The sequence below is a fragment of the Chrysochloris asiatica genome, unplaced genomic scaffold, assembly GCF_000296735.1.
Source record: "Chrysochloris asiatica unplaced genomic scaffold, ChrAsi1.0 scaffold00020, whole genome shotgun sequence".
In the NCBI taxonomy this organism is placed as follows: domain Eukaryota; kingdom Metazoa; phylum Chordata; class Mammalia; order Afrosoricida; family Chrysochloridae; genus Chrysochloris; species Chrysochloris asiatica.
In genome coordinates, this window is record NW_006408538.1 from 24,059,759 (window position 1) to 24,082,324 (window position 22,566).

General features: G+C 47.5%; 1 protein-coding gene across 1 annotated transcript in view; it reads right to left on the reverse strand.

The window, feature by feature from the left end:
• Window positions 1-22,566, reverse strand: part of DLG5 (discs, large homolog 5 (Drosophila)) — a 193,702-nt gene that overhangs the window by 139,959 nt on the left and 31,177 nt on the right. The gene's annotated exons all lie outside the window — the stretch shown is intronic.

The window sequence follows — 22,566 nt, forward strand, 5'->3', positions numbered from 1 at the left end:
CAATGTGCCTAGGCGGAATTGATGAAATGAAATGCAGATGGGTCTCTTGTGATACAATAGTGAATAATTGTTATCAGGACTGATTGTGAAGGTTGGAAATGTAAAGGCAGACATTTTATAGCAAGGAAGGAAGTGATTAACTTTTCAGTCTAGGAGCGGAGGTCCCTAGGACCATCAACGGAGAAGAGCCAAGAGCGAGACCCTACCCAGAGAAACAGTGATGCCTGAGATGGAGACAGAGTCAATGATGTGGAGTGATGGAGCAGCTGGGGGCTTTAGAAGCTACTGTGTGCTGAAGACTGAGGGGGGAGAGGGAGGGAGAGTGTAAGGGGCAGGCTTGCAGAGTATACCCTTTGGTTGGTTGATGATGCATGGAGGTATTGTAACCATGGCAATGATACGATGTACTATAGAATGAATGTAAAACTAATGTTCTCCCATGTAAACTATCACATAATTCACAATAAAACACTATATAAAAAAAAAGGGAAGTGGGTGAAAAAAGGCACTCTAATAAAACAGTGCCTGTATTAGCAACAAAAAGGGGAGAACAACATTCCCTCCGTCTCTGGGCCTCCTAGCTCAGAGCCAGCTGCCCTGGGTCCAGCCAAGGCCAGGAGCTGGTCCATGCTGACAGTGCACCCTACTCACTGGCTCCCCACAAAGGCTACTTGTTTCCCAGGAGTGGCCAGAACAGTGGCTCAACCAGTTGGCCCAGTTAGGAACGCTGATTCTGGTGGATGGGTGGTTAAAAAAAAAAGGTCTTGGCCAACAATTAGGAAGGTGGTGTCGAGTTACTATGTTCCAACAGGTCACTTTCCAGGAGAGCCCAGTCAGGTTAGGAGGCCTGTAAGATTCAGCTTCTAGACACCCAGAAAGCGACTGTTAGCATTGTATCCTCTGATCCTCTACACTGGGGGGCAGAGGGAAAGGTGACCACAGGGAGGAGTCTAGAACTCAGACCTGTCATATGAGTAACCAAGGCAGGTCTGAGGCTGGGCGGGGACAGTGACAAGGGAGCATTAACAGCCCTCCTAGGGAGTGTTAGGATATGTGGGGGTCACAGGTCAGCACAATGATCAATGAATTGGGGGGGGGGGGGCATTCCTGGCCCCTGGTAGGTGGAGACCAAAGACGTCAACAGCATCTGCAAAGACATCCAGAAGCCAGTCCCTCTACACAACTATCTTAGCCACACCTGAACCACCATACTCAGCCCTACAAACTGGGGAGAGAAGAAATACATAGGAATTGCAAAAAAGAAAACAATGATAAAATGGTCTTTTTAGGCCCAAAGAGTAATAATGAGGAAAATAGGAAACAGGCAGATTGGGAGTCAAAAGATCAAGAGTTTACAACCGTGGTTGGGATTTACTGATGAGACTTATTTGTAATGCTACAGGATGACCTCCCACCAGGACTGAAGGATGTTGTCACCTGACAGACTCAAGTCAGTGGCAACATCCACCTGCCTTACTTCCAGCCCCTTAAACTCCTTACTTCCTCCTCTTATTGGCCCCCATCCAGAGGTCAGAGGCAGAAAGACTATGCAGACCCCCTGCAGCAAGGAAAAGGAAACTGAGATGCATACAGAAGACTGTCCTAGAACTCTGAGCTCTAGAGGAAGGGATGGAAAAGTGGATCGAGTGCTTACTGTGAGAAAAAGTTGAGCAGATGTGGCAAGAGAGGAGGTACCTGAAGAGCAACAGCAGCTAACAGAACCTGCCGCAACCATCCTGAGAGTTCGCGAACCACTTTAGAAGCAAGAAAACATACTGTGTTGCAATAACCTACCTGTAGCTCATGGAGATGAAGGTGTGGTTTTATCATTATTTTTCCCTTTATTTCCCCCAGACCAGTATACAATCCCAGGGAATCTCTCGCTTCCCAGGTGGTCAGAGATACATACAATAACCCCAGAGCAGGCTCTGATCCAAATCTGCAAGGTCAACCCTGGACTGGCTCTCTCTAGGAAAAGGGGCTGAATGGATGCAGGGGGTGGGAAAAATAGAAGGGAAGGAGGCAGGCGATCTAAGTGGGCCCACAGGACACTGCAGGACCATTTTGAACTTTTTCAGGAAGTTGTGAAGACAAGAGGCCAGTAGGTAGTATAGCATACTGCTTATTGGCAGAGAGAAAGCCACTGACTTTCCTTTTTCCGCTAATATGGGATGTTTTTCTTTTTCTTTGTTTCCCTTCTTTTTGCATCTCACAACAGGTGACAGCAATTGCTGCCATACAGCCAAAGCCACAGTTGTACCCTCTACAACCCCAGCAACTGGGCAAGAGCCAATACCAGCTGCTATACACCAGAACAGCAACTACAACAAACATCAGTTAAATCCACTCTCAATTGAACTGTATGAGCAGGGAACAGAAAGCTCATCTCCTGATCACATCCACCAGGAGGCAATTGGTGCATACATTCATCAACTTAATACAAATATAACACCACCACAATACCTAGAAAGCAGCAGAAAATGTCTGTTCACATGAAGAAATAAGACAAAGTAGCTCAAACAACTGAGCAAGAGGCAGAGCTAGAAAATGTTTTTGAGGAAGAAGAGGCACTGGAACTATATGAAAATGAATTCAGGAGAATGATACTGAGATCTGTCCAAACATTTCACAGAAAGGTCAAGGAAAACAAGGAAGATTTCAGAATAGTGCTACAAGAACAAACAAAATAGATACAGATTGGAAACAAAAACCCAGAAGATCAATAGTAAGATACCAGAAATGGACAGTACACTGTGAAAGGACAAAGGAGTAGAACTGAATCAATGGAAGCCAGAATTAGCAAGCTTGAAGATAAATCTCTCATTGGTCCCCATCTTGGGCCAACTATTTCATTCACTTCCCCATTCGCCTCCAATTTCAAAGGTCGGCCATCTACGGCCACAGGTGCAGCATACGTAGTATCTCCCCACACCTGGGCTTCAGTAAGTCAGTGAGCACCACCTCCAGAGAGCATGTCTCAGAGCCAGTGTGGGGTCATTTCTGTCACTGGCAGCAGAACAAAGCCTGCCTGGAAGCTGGCGTTCAAGGGTCTCCTCGAGCTGAGCCCAGCCAGTCTGCATGCCACCACTCGGGCCTCTGGCCAAGCTAAAGTGCTGCTCATAATTATGACTCCCTGCATGTGCCCACATGCTCCTGCCTCAGCTGTTGTGCCTGCCTTCACCACCTCCACCATTTAAGCCTGGTTTAAATGCAATCCCTCCAAGGAGCCTTCCCAGATTGGTTTTAGTCGGCTGAAGAGTGTCCCCCCAAAATTCATATCCAGAACCTCAGAATTTAAAAGTAAGGTTTTGATGATTTAACTCAGGCCTACTGGATTAGGTTGGACCCTAAATCCAATGACTGGTGTCCTTGTAAGAAGAGAAGAAGACACAGAGACGACTATGTGAAGACAAAGGCAAAGACTGTCTGCCCTAAGTCCTTCCCTAAGCCCAGTAGTCACCAGAGCTGCAGGTGACAAGCAGATGTACTCCTCTAGAGCCTTCAACAAGAGTATGGCGCTACAGCTGGGAACTCTAGACCCAGAGAGGTGCTGACGACTGGGGGCAGGCTTACACAGTATATATACCCTTTGGTTGGTTGATGATGCATGGAGGGGATTGTACCATAGCAATGTACTATATACGATAGGATCAATGTAAAGCTAATGTTCTCCCACGTAAACAATCACATAATTCACAATAAAACATTAAAAAAAAAAAAAAAAAGTACGGCTCTACTGGTGCTTTATTTTGGACTTCTAGTTCCATAACTATGAGAGAATGCATTTCTGTCGCTTTAAACCTCACGGTTTGTGGTAATTTCTTATGACAGCACTAGGAAAATAATATATACATCCCTTTACCTAGACATTGGAATCCTGGGGTGATAACAAATGGTTAACATCCTCAGCAGCTAACCACAAGGTTCAAGGTTCAAGTCTACCTCGAGGTACCTTCAAAGAAAACGCCCAGGCAACCACATCAGCCCAAAGCTGACTCTACGTGGAGGTCAGGCATAACCCCATTCGCCAATCTTTTAACCAATTTTGACACCAGCTGTCCTCTCCATAGATATGACCACAGAGAATTCACAAACTGTACTCACAAGGATAGGAAAGTAACAGGCTACAACTTGGGATCAAGAGCAACCTGAAATAACAGGAATGTAGACAGTTCATCTGGACAGCTTCCCACCAAGACAGCTCGTAGCTCCTTCTTGGCCAGCCCAGAAGGTAGACTGATTCTCAGCTGTAGGCGGCCTGTCCCAGCCTGGCCCACTCAGGCGAATGCTACTGATCTTTTGGCTCTGCTACTCAGCAACAGAGGAACTCTGGTAGCATAATGGTTACGAGTCCGGCTGCTACTCTCACGGTCAGCAGTTCAAGACTACCTGCGGTTCCGTGCAAGAAAGATGAGGCTTTCTACAGCCTTGGAAACCCTATACAGGGTCGTTATGAGTCAGAACCAACTCCATGGCACATCACCGCCACCACCACTCTACAACAATTTTGGATTCTGGTGTGGCACTGTAAGACCAGCACTGGGCTGCGAACCCTAAGGTCAGCAGTTCAAACTCACCAGTTGCTCCTCATAAACCCTACACAGAGCCGCTTAGGGTCAGAACTGACTCGACAGCACTTAACAACAACACTAAATACCAAGAGGCACCCACTCCACTAGCAAGCCTATTGCAGGACACTATGCTCCCTCAGTCCACGGGTAGACAAGCCCACTGAAGCCCTCTCCCTCTGTGGGCCAAGAAGCCCAATGTACCCGTCTCATGCTGACCTCCTGGTTCTCGCTGCTTGTATCGTCTCTTACTGCCTCCGGTGAGAACTCTATTTCCTGGGCCTAAGAAGTTCTCAATGCAGGGACCCTGGGTCCAAGGGCCTCATTCCATATCTAACTCTCCTTGATGGCAGTGAGGTCCCCCTCAACCTCCGTGGAATTGGCTCTTTTAGAACCCACTCCTCCCACCAAGACCACAAACTGACCAATCCCCTCAATGAGCCACAGCCACCAAATTTGCATAATAAACTGACCAATCCCCTCAATAAGCCACAGCCACCAAATTTGCAGAATAAACTATCCAATCCCTTTGCAAGCCTATAGCCTAGGAAATCTTCTTAGCAGAATAACAAAACAAAGACCACACTGCACTGCACCTATGAAGCACAGCTCTATTCAAACACACACGGGGTCACCAGGAAGAATGGCTGGTTCAACACCAACTGAATTTTAACTGGCTACCTCAAAATTACCTGTTCTACTTCAGCTTTAAAAATCAGGCTACAAGGTCAGCAGTCAAAACTACCAGCTGTTCCGCAGGAAAAAGATGAGGCTTTCTGCTCCCGTAAAGATTTACAGCCTCGGAAACCCTGTACAGGGTCACTGTGAGTCGGAACCAACTCCAAGACACATAACCACCACCACCACCACCATTTCAGCTTTGCTTATACCTTTCTAACGTTCTAAATGACTTCTACCCAGCATACGTTCATGTATGGAGTCCTGGTGTGGCACTGTGGGTTAATGCGCTGGACTGCAAAGTTGGTTTGAACTGCAAGATCGGCAGTTCAAGCTCACAAGCCGCTCCTCAGAAACCCTACGCAGGGTCAGTATGGGTCAGAACCAACTCAACAGCACTTACAACAACAACAGGTTCACCTATGCAACTGGGAACCCAAGTTGGCTTCATGGGTGCACAACCTGAGTACTCTCACTTGGTTCAATTGCTCTGTTGTCACCACCCTGACTGAATTCCTTACTAACAGACGTGCGAGAAGTCTTGAATTTTCCATTTCGCACTGAACCCACAAATGAGGAAGCCAGTCCACCTAAGGCCTTTTCAGGCATAAGGATTTTGTTCATCGCTGCATTTCCTACAGCACGGAGTAGGGCTTGGTAGACAGTAGGGACTCAAAGAGGACAGGAAGGAGGTCATTCTCCAAGTGTCTCAGTTCTGGGTGGACAATAACCAAGGTTCCTGCCACCATGAGCTGCCCTTTCATTTGCTAGTGAGCAAGCTCTCCTCTCTCCCTCTCACACACACAGAGTAGTCACATTCGCCTCTGATCCTGTCAGCACTCCACACGACGCCTTCAGAAAGGTCCATGGATTCTCGCTGAACGTTTCCATCTTTCCTATCACGTGAAGAATTTCTCTCAGAGTAGACAGCTGTAGGCTAGCTGGCTGACAAGTCCACCTTCAAGCACTGCTAAGTGTACAGCAATTCGAGAGCCAAGCGGGATCAAAATCCTGGCTCTAGGAATGGGAAACCCTGGGGAACAGGGCCCTCTCCAGCCTGCCTGCACCTGCTCCTCGCTGAGGCCCAGCCCCAGCCCTGCCCCTTTAGGCAGCCTTGCTCAAGGACTCAGGCCCACATAGACCAAAACATCCTGCTCTGAAAGTCCACATTTCATGATGCCCACAAGTCCTAGACTCTTCAGGAAAGACAGAGCCACAGGCCAGACCTGGCCTTAGGAAACAGGATGGGAGCAGCTTCCCTGGATGCCCCAGCTAATGGAATCTCACCTAATCCAAGCCCAGATTTGACACGTGCCCTCAAAAGCTCCCCGCTACCCATGACCCATAATCAGCCGGCTGGCGATGGCACTAAATACCTAGTCCCTAAACCAAGCCAGCTTGTGAGAAAAATGTATTGGGCCCATCAGAGAATGAGTAATTATTTGTGTAAAGAGAACTTTATAAGCCAGTAGGCTCTTCTCATGAAGCCCTGGTGCAATGGTTAAGCGTTTGGCTAATAACCAAGGGGTCATTTCTCCACAGGAGAAAAAAAACTAACAATCTACTCTTGTTAAATAAGACCCGAGGCAACCCTGAGGGACAGTTGGACTGTTCTATAGGGTCGCTATGAATTGGAATAGCATACCAACAGATTCCTCTCTCTCAGTTTGAATTGGGAGCACTCTGAACATCAAATTTTGGTTGGCACAATATAGTCCTAAGGAGCTCTGGTAGCGTAGTGGTTACGAATTGGGCTGCTAACCTCAAGGTCGGCAGTTCGACACTACCAGCTGTTCTGCAAGAGAAAGATGAGGTTTTCTGTAGCATAGTGGTTACGAATCGGGCTGTGAACCGCAAGGTCAGCAGTTCGAAACTACCAGCGGTTCCGCGGGAGAAAGATGAGGCGTTCTGCTCCCGTAAAGATTTACAGCCTCGGAAACCCTGTGCAGGGTCGCTAAGAGTCGGAACCCACTCCACGGTACTTAACAACAATACAGTCCTGGTGTGTCACTATAGGATAAAGCACTGGACTACAAGGTTGATTTGAATCACAAAGTTAGAGGTCCAAACCCAAGAGCTGCGCCTCAGAAACCCCACACAGGGTTGCTATGAATCCTAAAGGACTCAACAGCACTTAACACAACAATGAACCTAAATGAACACCATTTACACAAGGTGACATTGAATATTCAACTTAGTAGGAGCCAACAAATACGGGGCTTCAAAAAATTCATGGAAAAATAGAATTAAAAGATAATGAGTTCTCTGTTGGAAAGAAGAATCAAGTCTCAAATATTGCCTTTTTAATTGTATCCCCTAGTGTTTGAGATGTAGGACCACCCTGTAGCATTCCTCTGTGAATGTGAAATAGCTTGTACCTGCTTTATGATACGTAATAGTGAGTGTACTGCTTCAGAGCTGTTTCAATGAAGTATGCTAGATATTTCTCTGATTTTGCTTAGATGACTGCAGACCCTGGAAAAGCTGTTGCTGTTACTGATGTATAACGCTGTGATTGGTCTTTTTATATAATATCAATATATACATGTACATATATATATAGAGAGAGTCCTGGTGTGGCGCTGTGGGTTAAAGCACCAGACTGCAAAGCCGTTTGAACTGCAAGGTTGGCAGTTCAAGCTCACCAGCTGCTCCTCGGAAACCCTACACAGGGCCACTATGGGTCAGAATCTACTCGACAGTGTTTAACAACAAGTACGTACACAGGAGTCCTGGTGTGGTGCTGTAGGATAAAGCACAGGACCGCAAGGTCATTTTCAATCACAAGGTCAGCGGTTCAAACCCACCAGTCACTCCTCAGAAACCCTATCCAGGGTCTCTATGAGTTGGAATTAACTCAACAACACTGAACAACAACAAAGTACATGAAGAAATGCTCACAATCATTAGCCAATGTTGTTGCTGTGTGCCGTGGAGTCAGTTCTGACTTATAGCGACCCTTGTACAGGGTTTCCGAGGCTGTAAATCTTTACAGGAGCAGAAAGCCACATCTTTCTCCCGTGGAACAGCTGGTAGTTTCAAACTGCTGACCTTGCGGTTCGCAGTCCGATTCGTAACCACTAGCCTACCAGAGCTCCTTTGTTGTTGTTGTTGTTAAGTGCCGTCGAGTCGGTTCCGACCCATAGCGACCCTGTACAGGGTTTCCGAGGGTAGAGCTCCTTTAGAGAGCTGCAAATCAAAACTTCAAGATACTTTCTCACCCCAGCAATGACGACTGATCAAAATGCAGAAAACAACAAAGCCTGCTGAGGTTGTGGCAGACTGGACCTCTCTCTCCCACACTGCCTGGGGGACTGGACGATGGCGACCACTGTGTAAAATGTGATGGCACTTCCTTAGAAAGCTAGAAATGGGTACACCAAAATGATCCCAACTAAGTACCCCAGAGAAGTAAGCGCCATGACACGAACACATGTATGTACACCCATGTTCACTGCAGCAATAGTCACAACAGCAAAAACATGGAAACAACCTTGGGACTTAGAGCTCATCAACAGATGAATGGATAAGCAAACTACGATACAGACACACAATGGAATGTTCTGACCCTGAACAGGGATTTCCGGGCTGTAAATCGTTGTGGAAGCTGAAAACCTCATCTTTCTCCTGCAGAGTAGCTGGTGGGTTTGAACTGCTGACCCTGTTAGGTAAGGAGTCCAGTGCTTATCCTATGGAGCCACAGCACTCCCAAACAAATACTCCACAATATTAAAAGCCTAAGAAAGAATCCCTGAGCATCTCACATAAATGAATCTGGAGGACACTGCTGTTGTTACATGCCATGGAGTCAGTTCCAACTCATAGCAACCCTGTATAGGGTTTCTGAGGAGCAGCCAGCGGATTTGAACTGTTGACCATGGACATTATGCTGAGTAAAATAAGTCAATCACAAATGGATAAATATTCTATGAGACCACTATTCTAAAAAATCCAAAAAAAGAAAATAAAAAGTTTTCACCACAGAAACATTTTTTGATGGTTATCAGGAAAGGAAAGGGTGAAGGGGAAGACAATACAGAAAATGGGGGAATTCAGAGGAATACGACCACAGCAAAAGAAGACAAGGAGAGAACCGTGACAGGAAAAGGCCACAACAGCAAATACAATTACATATACAATCCTGCAACAATAGTGATAGCAAACAGTAATTTACAAGTGGATAACTAGGGCAGACAGGAAAACTGAGTAAAACGTGGGATGGCGTTTAGAAGTACAACCACGTGCACACATAGGTTTGGAGTGGCTATTTCTAGACGCATATCTATATGTGCTGCAAACACATCCATGGATATAACAGAACTCCCCGGGCATAGTCAGGAAAACTTAGATGTAACAGAACACCTCACATGACTGAATTACTGGACTTGGGGGCTAGGGACCAAAATCTCAGGGGGCATCTCGGTCAACTGGTATAACATAGTTCATAAAGATAATGTTCTACATATTACTTGTTGTTATGTGCCGTTGAGTCGGTTCCAACCCATAGCGACCCTATACAGGGTTTCCAAGGAGCAGCTGGTCAGCTTCAATCGCCAGCCTTAAGTAGCAACTGGGGTCTTAAAAGCTTGCAAACACCCATCTAAGATCAAGACAATCATTCATCCAAAGAACAAAAGGAGGGCATGAACCCCAACCCTCACAGTCTGAAACCAGAAATAGATGGGTCCAACTACCACTATCGACCATTCTGTCTGGGATCACCATAAAAGGCCCTGGACAAGCAAGAGAAAACGGTAGAACGAAGTTCAAATTTATACAAATGACTACATTACTAATTAGATAGAGACTGGTGACCCCCAAGATTATGGCCCTTAGACACACTTCAAACTCAGAACTGGACCCACTCCCAGAGATCACCTTACAGCCAAGCAATAGGCAGGCCTGGAATGTCCACAATGGCACCATGAGAAACATGCACTTAGGACCACTCATCTGTATGAGACCAAAAAGGACACAGTCCCCCAAAAGCAAAACTCAGAAGGCAGGAAAGCTGGATGAATGGGAACAGGAAGCCCTGGGAGAATGTGGGAAGAGAGTTGACACGTTGGAGACTGCAACCAAAGTCATGAAACAATTTATGTATAAACTGCTAAATGGAAAACTCATCTGTTTTATAAACTTTCACCTAAACCACAATAAAATTTTAAAAAAGACTAGGGACCCCAAAGATCAAATCCAGTGTATCCACTTTGTTGTTATGAAGTGCTTTGGAGTCACTACTGGCTCAGAGGGTTTCTGAGGCTACAAATCTTTGCAGGAGCAGAAAGCCTCATCTTTCTCCCACACAGCGGCTGGGGGAGAAGTGTTTCAAGCCGCTGACATGGGGTTCACAGGCCAGTGTTTAGCCTAACAAGCCACAGATGGGAAAACAAGCTCCAATCTGGTTAGGCACTGTCTATCTCTGCACTCCCCTAAAGCACTACACCTGTGTGCTGTATCGGCACAGGGCGAGACAACAGTAAGTGCTTAATAAATGACTGCTGGAAGAATGGATTATTCACAGGCAGCCTGACAGAGGCAACCAAAGGTCAATCCAGAGTTCTGTGTCATGGGCTTCCTGCTGAGTGCAGTTGGTGCTGGTTAATTGGGTGAAGGTCCAAAATCCAGAAGAGTAAGAGTAGGATGCTGTGCAGTCCAGTCAGGGCACTGGACTAGGCTCCAACACTGCCACGCTAGCCATATGACCAAGTGAGACAGCACACCTGTTGATCCTCACACACCTCGCCTACCAGCCAGCACTGACAGGTCACCAGAGAGAGAAAGAAGGCATGTGACTGGGCATGAAGAGGTAAAGTACAACACAGTCCCCAGGTGGGACTGCAGGGGGAGAGAGGTAGGACTTGGGGACTGCAGCATTCTCCTCGTCCTTCAACCCCTCTACAGCTGAGAAACCAGGTCTAGAGAAGCCGAGCTAGTTCCTGCTGCCCACCAGCCCTCCCGGTAGTGTTGGGACCTGTGGAGGTCCTGAGTCCCTGAGCCCTGACAGCAACACCCACCCATCCCTCATCTCCCTGGGCTTGCCCAGTCCCCGTGTCAGAGGGAACCATCTGTTTTGGACCACTCATGCCTTGGGAGTTAAGATATGAGCAGTCCCACACCTTGGGAGTTACGGTGTTGTAGGAGAATATTAAAAGTACCATGGATTGCCAAAAGAACAAAACAATTTGTGTTGGAAGACGTACAGGCAGAACAGTTCTTAGAAACCAGGATGGCCAGACTTCATCTCTGAGACTTCAGACAGGAGGTACCAGTTCCTGGAGAAGGATATCATACTTGGTAAAGAGAAAGACATCCTCCCTCCCGCCTGGCTTCCCCACAACGAGATGGATTGGTACAGTGGCAGCAGCAATGGGTTTAATCGTAGCCATGATTCTGAGGTTAGCACAGGACCAGGCAGTGTTTCATTCAGTTTGTGCTATGAGTCGGTATCAACTTGATGACACCTAACACCACCACTACCACCTGGGGACCAGCCCAGGTGTGGCACTGTGGAATAAGCACTGATCTGGTAACCACAAGGTCAGCAGTTCAAATCCACCCACCAACTACTCTTGGAAACCCTATACAGGGTCGCTATGAGTCAGAATTGACTCAATGGCAAACCATCACCACCAACAACAACAACAACAACGAGAGGACAGACCAATTTAGCTCAGGCAGCCCAGGATAAAAGTAACCAAGAAATAAACCACGCCTGTGGGCTGGAAGCCACCGCAGACACTGTTACATGGTTTTCTAATTCTCCCTGGAGGAAGCACATGATTAGTTTGGGGTAAGAGGGACAGACTCCATCCTTACCCTCTGGGCCAGAGCCCCTTCCCACCAGCTAGAGACCTCATTCCATTCTCCACTAGCTCCCCTTTCTCCGACGTGGCCATCCTGGGTCCTTCCCACAGGTGGATGGGCTGGCCTTTCAGGCCTGTAAGCCACCTGAGGTGTGAGGTGCGAGGGGCCATAGAAGGCCACACTCGTCCATCTCCATCAGCCACTTTTAATCCACATCTTACAACCTAACTCTTAAGAGTATTTGCAAGGGTCTGTATACACATACAAAATAGTCTAAGATCTCTGCATTCAGTATGGAAAAGTGGTCACAGGTATACGTTCTGAGGCAGTCCATGTGGCTGGGAATCCCAGCTCCAGTTCTTCCTAGCTGAGTAACCCAACCTCTCTGAGCCTCACTCTACTTATCCGTAAACCAGGGATAGCACAGAACCCTTCTCCAGCATTTCTGTGAAATGAAACAGCACTTACCACAATGCTTGGTCTACAACAAAAGCTCCATTTTCCTTAGCACAATCTTAGTAGGGTGACCTCTGGGGTTTTACACACTTTCCTTTTCCTTCTTTATTAATTGAATTTGACATGAATGGACACGCTGTTTTATCAACAAAATGAAGCTTTGCTTTTTCTTCTTTGTCCCAACTAACTTTAACACACTGGACTGCAAAATCAGGTCTGATCCTCAAGGTCAGTGATTCAAGCTCACCAGCCGCTCCTTGGTTGCTGTGGGTCAGAAGCGACTGAACAGCACTTAACAAGTTAGGGCAGTGGTTTTACTGCCCAGGGCTGCCCTAGCCTGTTCTGTTTCCTGGCTCCCACTACAAAAACACAAAACACAATCCATTACTATCTACTGAATTCCGACACAGAGCAATCGTATAAAAGGTTTCTGAGACTGTAAATCTTTATGGGAATAGACAACCTCATCTATTTCCCATGGGGCATCCAGTGAGTTTGAACCTCAACCTTGAAGTTAACAGCTCAACACCTAACCCACGGTGCCACCAGGGACCCTTGAGTACCAGTATATTCCTACCCAACTCTGCTGTGGTGTAGAGAATGGCTGAATGTGGCTCTTCTAGCCTTAGTCTTTGTGGTGGTGGTGGTGGTGGTGATGTGCCATGGAGTCGGTTCCGACTCATAGCAACCCTGTACAGGGTTTCTGAGGCTGTATATCTTTACGGGAGCAGAAAGTCTCAGCTTTCTCCTGCGGAACAGCTGGTAGTTTCGAGCTGCTGACCTTGAGGTTCGCAGCCTGACTTGTAATCACTACGCTACCAGAGCTTGTTTGTAACTCTCATCAAATTAACTCTCTTCCTGCCTGGGTAACAGAAGGTGAGGATGCCATGATTCAGCTGTGTATGTTATAGTAACCATGTGAAACTCTAGCATGGATACAAAAATGAGTCATCTCAAAAGCAGGAGAGGGGAGCTTACTACCATCAATGAAGACGTCGCAGTGGAGCGTGTCCAAGACTCCTGCACTGAGCCTCCTCAACCCAGGGAGAGCCGTGACACCGGAGGAGAGGCAGAGAACGACACAGGGCAGAGTTAACAGCCCACGGAGCAAGCAGAACTGAGTGACTCTGGATAGGAGGCTTGCTTGCTGAGTAGGATGCCTCTAGGTACTTAACTGGGGGAGCGCTAGGTTTGTTAACCCAGGAGCTAGAGTCCTGTGCCTTCAGGCTGAGACGTAGAGAGGAGTGATGTGCTCTGTGAGCATTTCTCAGCAGCCCTAAAAGTGCTTTGTAACAACTGCCTTGGCAGAGGAGAAGCTGTTCTGATTGGAAGAACTGTGCCCTGAGCGTTTCTGACTATAAATTGTAACTTGTTCATTTCCGTAATAAACCACATAACTGAGGATGTATCTGCATTGTGTGGCCACTGCAATGAATTCTTGAACCCAGCTGAGGAACAGAGACTGCTGTGGGAGGAATAGTTGCTTATTTTTTGCACCTACCCATCCAGAAAGACGCATGTCTAGCCTCCTCTCCCTCCTAAGGGATACCACCTGCCTTCCCATCCAGGACCAGGCCATTCTGTACGGAACTCTGACAGGTCCAGGCATGAGGCGTCTGCCAACTCCCCAGCTGGACCATCTTGAGGTCAGACTCTGTAATGTCAAAGCACTCCCAGTTCACTGCCTCGCCACCACTAAAATGAGAGGTGGGAATGGAGTTCCAGAAAGCAATGATAAGCACCTGGCCATGCCAATTAAACCCCTTGTGATTCATTCCAATCAAAGGCTCATCCCGTTGCCCTACACTGTTTCCCCAAAGGCAACACAGCGCAGACCCTTGAGGAACAGCGCCAGCTGCACTCCGTAAGATAACTGTTGTTGTTAAGTGCCATCGGGTCAATTCCAACTCTAGCAACCCTGTAGCAGGTGTCCAAGGAGCGGCTGGTGAGCTTGAACCACTGACGTTGTGGGTCACACCGACCTTGCAGTCCAGCACATTAACCCACAGCACCCACACCAGGACTCCAGAAGAGCAAGATCACTGGCCAAGTCTCTCTGCTCTCTCCCCTCCACCTCCTTCCGCTACTCACATGCATGCCGCCCTCATACCTGAGTTTTCTGCCTTCCTGGTTGTGGTCTGGTACTGGCCCTACAGGCAGGGGATCAGCTCTTGTGAGGGTACCCCAAGCTAAGGAGGAGGAATAGAGGAGGTGGTTCCAAGCCTTATAGAAAATGCTACTGCGTTTTTCTGTTTCATGCCAAATGACCTGTAACACTCCTGGCAATGGCTCATCTGAGTCCTAGGTACTTCAGAACGATTTGAATATCCACACCTGGAGGTGTCAGATTTTATAAATTGAAGAAATTCACACCCCATAAGCAGACCCCAGTGATTCTGTACAAAGAGGAGATGTCCCAGGTATCTCCAAGTTTTATGAAGTCTAAGATTCCATTGTTGTTGTTGTTGTTATGTGCCGTGGAGTCGGAATCGACTCATAGCGACCCTGTACAGGGTTTCCGAGGGTGTAAATCTTTACGGGAGTAGAAAGCCTCATCTTTCTCCCGCCTAAGATTCCATAGGGGATATTAATAGTGTGTATATTTTGTTGTTGTTGTTGTTAAGTGCCGTAGAGTTGGTTCAGATCCATAGCGACACTGTACAGGGTTTCCGAGGCTGTAAATCTTTATGGGAGCAGAAAACCTAATCTTTCTCCCGCAGAGCGGCTGGTAGTTTCGAACTGCAGACCTTAAGGTTCACAGCCTTTTGTTAGATGCCCTCAAACTGGCTCCAACTCACAGCAACTTTATGTATAAAAGAAAAGAAAGCTGCCTGGTCCTACGCCATCCTTGTCACTGATGCTGCCACTGGGTCAAGTCATCTCATTGAGGGACTTCCTCTTTTTCACCGACCCTATACTTGACCAAGCATGAGGTTCTTCCTCCTCCAGGGACTAGTCCTTCTTGATACCATGTCCAAAGTAAAAGGAGAGAAAGTCTCACCATCTTCATTTCTAAGTGTCTACAATGTGTTCTAACAAAGACATGCCCATCACTGATAATCAAGTCTGAAATCTATGTTTCTAATAACATTAGCATTACAACTAACACATGTTTATCAAACGCTGGGTTGTTTTTTTTTTAATTCTATGAAAGACATTTTGAGGACAATTGGTGAAAACTTGAAAAGGTCTATTATGTTAGATATTTTGTATCAGTGTTGAATTTCTTGGTTGTGAAAACAGTGTTGGGCTGTAATTACAGGGGCATGTTTCAATGTTTAGGGGTGAAGTGTCAAGATGGCTACGACTTTTTCCAAATGGATCAGTATTAGACAATCATACAATTTTATAGAATTATACAATAATAGTAGTTTGCTAACCATCGGTGAATCTAGGTGAAAACTGTGTGTATTGTACTATTCTTCTAGCTTTTCTGTGGATCTGAAAATTCTTAAAACAAAATATTGGAGGCAAAAAAATCGTATTAGAAATTAAAAACAAAAAACAAACGAAAGTATAGAGAAAAACATACATGACTCATAATCACATTGTCAGATCATTCTTCTGAATTGTTTTTACTTAACTGTTGATTTAAACACAAGTAAGTGATGTGTTCATGAGTGGTACTATTTTATGTATCCAAGAAGCAAACACCTTAAGAGAATGTCTTTCTAATAAATCAATACTTAGGCAAAAGGGTGGAGTCCTGGTGTGGCGCTGTGGGCTAATGCGTCAGACTGCAAAGTCGTTTGAACTGCAAGGTCGGTGGTTCAAGCTCACCAGCTGCTCCTTGGAAACCCTATACAGGGTCGCTATGGGTCGGAATCGACTCCACAGCACTTAACAACAATAGGCAAAGGGGTATCAGTACCCATGTACAAAAGCACATGATTCCCAAACTGAGGGCCTGTAGGATGGTAGATGTGGGCAGTAAGTTTAAAACTATTCTACCATTGGACACTCTGGTCCCTTACTGGTTCGTATGAGATTAACAGAAACACTAGGTGGCTGTCCTGGTGTAGCGCTACAGGATAAGCACTGGACTGCTAACAAGGTTGATCAAACCCACTAGTCACTGCTTGGAAGCCCTATACAGGGTCACTGAGCCAAAACCGACTCGTCAGCACGTAACAATGACAAGTGGTTATTTCCAGGCAAGGACCTGCCCCCCATAGACAGTACAGCCCTGTAGAGCACTGTGTGATGCTCCCCCAGAGACCTCTGAAAGTTCTGTGGGTACCCATGCACAGTCCAGGAGTGTGGTGTATATACCCAAGGTTACTCTCAACCCCCACAAATACCAGGAAGTTCAGGTTTCAGGGCAGCTCCTGCCAATAACACGCACCTTCCTCCTGGGGCCTCCTCCCCTCCACAAGGAGCCAGAACCACCTCCTCCATCAGCACTAGGGACCAAGTGACACACGGCACACAGACCTGTAGTCCACCTGTCACCTTGCCCCTCTCGACCCCTCCACCTTTCGCTGGGGCTTTGTTTCTCCTGCAGAGGGGGTGGGGGGTGGGGAGTGGAGGGGAGGGAGAGCAATCCAACCTCTCCACAGCGGTGGAGGGAGCTGGAGGTAGTAGCACCAACTGACAAATGGCCAGGTTCCAGGCATGGGGCGAAAGGACGGAAAGGACTAGAAGGACCAGAAGCAGGGCCCAGGGGTCTCCTGATATGGAGGTCAGAAAAGGGCTGTTATCTTTTAATCAGACCCCATCCACCCACCCAGCATAGGAGCAATTCCTAAAGGCTAATGAGTCAGGAGGCTGGGTCATGTCTGTCCCTTCAGGCCAGGGCTTGCCTTTGCTCTTGAGGAAGTGCGGGCCCCTGCTCCTCACTGCCTGGCTCCCAGCAGGTCTGTGCAGGCCAGGTGGGCGAGGAGGCAGGAGAGGAAGCAGAGGCCATGGTAGGGCTTGGCAGGGTCACGGGCAGCTAGATGCGAAGTCCTGGGATGGGACAGTGTGGCTCTCAGCTCTTTCTCCTACCCAGATGTGCAGACCGCTCTGCAACTCCAGGGCAGCTAGCAGAGAGCTGGCCGTGCTGGCTGCCCCAGCACCAAACAGGGGAGGAATGACAGACCGCACCAGCATAGCTGCAGACCAGCCCATCCTCTCCGGTTACTCACACTGCCTCCCAATTTGCCCGTGCATGTGTCCACCTGCAGGGCTGATTCGCGAGGCCCCCCACAATGCAGCAGCATTCTCTAAGATGCAGCCAGCTCATGCCTCTCTCAAGCAAGGGGCTCTCCCTGCCAGCCTCCGTGGCATCTATACCCACTACTCCGAGGATTTAAGGGGGCAAAGGGTGAAATAGGAAAGATATCAATCATGAAGTCTTAAGGTTGGCAGGAACAAAGGGGGCATGTCATGGATTTCCTTGACAATGAAGGAACTGACAACCCACCCACCACTCCTGAAGGACCCTGAAAATTACCATCCAGACCCTCCCAGGTGCGGTCCCTAGCCAGTGCTCATCTTTGTGGGGGGGGCCGCAATCTGCCAAAAGAACTAGTAGCTGTAAACGCTAAACCCAGAAGCCCAGAAAGCCTTTCCACCAACGATGGCTCTTAATGCTAGAGGAGCGGCTGTGAATGGCAGGGTTCTGCCCTCTGGTTTCCATCCCTGGGAGTGAGATCTGTTCATGTCCAGCCAGCAGTTCTGGGAGAGTAGCTTAACCTCTCTCTGCCTCAGTTCCCTCATCTGTAAATTGGGGACCATCACAATCTTAGGGTTGCTGGGAGGATCGGATGGTCAATAATTATTCACGTTCAGTACTATCGGGAGCGAGGTGGTTCTGTACGATGAGCACTGGATTGCGAACCACCACATTGGTGGTTCAGGCCCACCATCTACTCCCTACTTTAGTCTTGTAACCTAAAGTACCTGCCACAAGGTCACCAAAGTTGTCTTAAAAAAACTATATACCGAGATTACCTGTGAACAAAGTAACAGATTGACCCACACACAGAAAAGACCATGTGGTGCTCTAGTCAAAGCCAACAACGTGAGACTGAAGGTCACCAATTACTCTAAAGCAAAGGTGAGACGGTAAAGACGTTGGGAAATAAGGACACTGGAAATGGAGCCACCACACACAACTCAAAAGAATGCCAACACACTGCAAAAATACACCTAGTGTACTGCAATACTGTACAACCTCCTCTATCTAGTTCCAAACCACCTTTATCACCCCAAAAGGAAACCACTTTCCCATTAAGCAATGGCTCTCCACCACCCTCCCCTCAGTCCCTGACAACCACCATTTTCATTCATATAAACTTAATCCTAAAGTAAACACACACACACAAACCCACAAGCACAACAGCAAACAGATTAATCTTCTCAATTCCCCACTCCACAACCTTCCATGGTCTCTTGAGTCTATCAGGCTAAGGGGGAAAAAAAAAAAAAATCTCACTCCAGCACTTAAAGGGAAGAAACAAACACTGATTGAACATCTAATTCTGTGCCAAGTTCTGCGTATACACTGTGTCACTGAATTCTCACAATAGTTCACCTCTAAAGTTGGTCTGGAGTCCTTGACTAGTTAAGTATCAAGGGTGGACACGCGGATGCTAACCAGAAAGGAGCAGTTTGAGTCATCCAGAGGAGCAGCAGAAAGGCCTTATAATCTACTTCCAAAAAGATCATCACTAAAATCCCTAAATCACAGTTCTACTTTGACACAAGGCGCTCTGGTGGCGCCATGGTTATGAGTGGGGCTGATAACCTCAAGGTCTGCAGTTTGAATCTACCAACTGTGCTGCAAGAGAAAGATGAGACTTTCTGCTCCTGTAAAGATTTACAGCCTCAGAAACCAACCCTACACAGGCGCTCAATGAGTAGGAAGTGACTCGACAGCACGTAATCACCACCATCACCACCACCACCACCACTCTGACACACATGGTGCCAAGAGTCACAACCAACTCAATGGCAATCGTTTTTTTTTTTTGAAAGTCTTATTACCTGCATCTTTACTGCCAACTTGCATACCCAAATAGGGCTGCACCCCACAGTGTGATCTTTTTGCAAGTAGATAGCCAAGACTTTCTTCCAAAGAGCCTCTCAGTGGATTCAAACCACCAACCTATCAATTATAAGCCAAGCACACGGTTTGCACCACCTAAGAAATCCTACCTGCATCTTACAGATGAGGAAACAAAGGCTCTGAAATATGAGGCGTGTTGCCCAAGTCACACCACTCAGAAGCAGCAGAACCAGATTTGGAGGTCAGTCCCTGTCCCTGGTTCCTGCCTTCTCCTCAGCTCATTTCCCACAAGGGTTCCCTGTCCAGGCCACCTTGCTCCTCTCCTTCCAGTCCCACTGTTACCTGAAACGTCCTGAAACATCACATCAATCCTTAAAACCCAGCTCTTTCCCCCGATGTCCCTAACACCCTGCTTCCTCTTCCAGTTGGCTCCCAAAAGCTAAGGCCAGCCCCTTCCTTAGAGCGGATTCCAAGCCCCTCATCTCTGCCCACATCTGAGCTCTCCTTATCAGTCTGTAAGTAAGCCAGCCATGCTGCCATCTACTCTAATGTAGACCTGAGACCGCCACAGCTCCGTACGTTCACCTGAGTCAGCGAACGATCTCCCTTCTAGGCCCTTCAGCCCAACTAAAGCTGCTTCCTGAAGGTCACCCCTGGTTGGGTACAGCTGAAACCCTCCGCATCACACCACAAAGGCAGGTCAGTGACTTCTGGGAAACAGAGGGAGGGGAGGGGCCTTCACCTCCCCCAGGGCAGAGGCTCTATAAGGGAGACCTCAGGGTCTGGAATAGACCTCAGCCAACAGCACCCAGCTCCACCCTGACTCACCTTTCCCGGAACTGCCTACCCAGCTCGGACCCAGCCCAATCCCAAAGCCCACAATGGGCCCTTCTCACCTTGTTACTGTGAGTTCCGACTCAGCCATCCTATACAGGATTTCCACACAGTGGCTGATGAGTTAGAACCGCCGACATTGCAGTCCAGTGCTTTATTCCATAGCGCCACAACAGGGCTCCTTCTCACCTTAGTAACAGTACCCATGGTGTACAGCAGTACTAAAATACAGAACAGTATTGAAGGTCTAGTATTCAGGAGGTCAGAGCCTCCCTGAAACGCCCACTGGAGTCCAGAGGTAAGTCCACAAACTATGTGGGTTTCAGGCCACTGTCTCCCAGACCGTTATGAACATCATAGGCCCCCGAAACTCCCTGTGTGAGAAATGCATCTGCTGCGGCCAGCCCACCCCCAGGTTCTGATTCAGGAGACCTAGGGTGAGGACCAGGGGTCTTCATTTTTCAGTGGCCTCCCAGGTGATTTTAAAGAAGTTAGTCCACCTGGAGAGAATGGGGTGTGGCAGAGAATCTATCAATGTTATCAATTTGTACTAACAGCCTTAAAAATGTCCAGACCCTTCCACCCAACTGGGCCACTTCCGGGAATATATCCTGAGGAAAGAAAGAAGTACAAGAGGATATAAACGTAAGGACACTGAATGTGGTGCTGTCATTGCTAAGTGTCATCGAGTCTGTGATTCCCAGGGCCCCTACAGTGTCATACCGAAAGTGATTTAAAATATATAGAACTTTAAAAAAGATATTTACTTCTGGTAGCATAGTGATTATGATCGGGCTGCGAACCGCAAGGTAATCAGTTTGAAACTACCAGCTGTTCCGCGGGAGAAAGATGAGGCTTTCTGCTCCCGTAAAGATTTACAGCCTCGGAAACCCTGTTCAGGGTCGCTATGAGTTGGAACCGACTCCACGGGACATAACCAATCAACAACCAAGTACGATTAGATTAGTGGAGTCCTGGTGTGGTGCTGTGGGTTAATGATTCAGACTGCAAAGTCGGAAGTTCAAGCTCACCAGCTGCTCCTAGGAAACCCTATGTAAGGTTGCTATGGGTCGGAACCGACTTGACAGCACTTAACAACAACAAAAGCAAAATTAGTAGAGTCCTGGTGTGGGGCTGTAGGACAAGCACTGGACCACAAGGTCACTTTGAACTACAAGGCTGGCGGTTCAAGCTCACCAGCCACTCCTTGGAAACCCTATACAGGTCACGGTCCCTGAGTCGAAGCGATTCAACAGTACTTAACAACAGCAACAAAACAAGATCACCCAGGATTTTTCTTTTTGATTACATATATTTTCTAAATTTTCAACAATAAACATAGCTACACATCTCTGGTAGCGTAGTGGTTACGAATTGGGCTGCGAACATTAAGGTCAGCGGTTCGAAACTACCAGCCACTCCACGGGAGAAAGATGAGGCTTTCTACTCCCGTAAAGATTTACAGCCTCGGAAACCCTGTACAGAGTCGCTATGGGTCGGAACCGACTCGACGGCACTTAACAACAACAACACATCTCTTTTAAGCCAAGCACTTTGGTTTTTTTCCCCAATTAGCACCAGAGCTAAAACCTGAAGTCTAGTTCAATCAGAGCTGGGAGGAATTGCAGGTGATACCAATTTCAACCAGCAAGGTGAAATAACCCTTTCCCTGCCATTGGCAGCAAAGAGATCTCTCCTTTCCCCAAGGAAGTCATTTCTGCTCATCACTCGAGCCAAATCCCATCACCCTGCTTAGTTCAGTTTGTGCTATCATGTGCTCAGTAAACACCGGATCGAAGAGGACGTGGGTTTTTGCAAGAACCTTTGATGCATTTTCACAAGGCCTGGTTTAAATCCAGCGGCTATTCAACAAGCCACAGAGGTAAACTTAAAAACACCTTTTCTCCTTGTCACTTTTTCCAGGAACTACAACAGACCACGCCTCCTCACCCCCCTCAGGGACTTTAAGAGCCCGGTGTCACTATGGATAACTACACGTTAGGGTGAAAGGTCTGCTGGAAGTTGCCAGTTCAGCCAAAAAAACTCACATCATCACCCACAATAGCAGCTGACTGCAGACACAGTTTCCCATATTAACAGACAAGGAATCCTCTGGACCCTCCCTCATGGTTGTATTTCCTTTTATAATATATTTCCTTTCCCTGTGCTCATAGACGGTGAACACAGTTGCTTTGTAGAATAAGCACTGGACTACAAAGGAGCTCTGGTAGC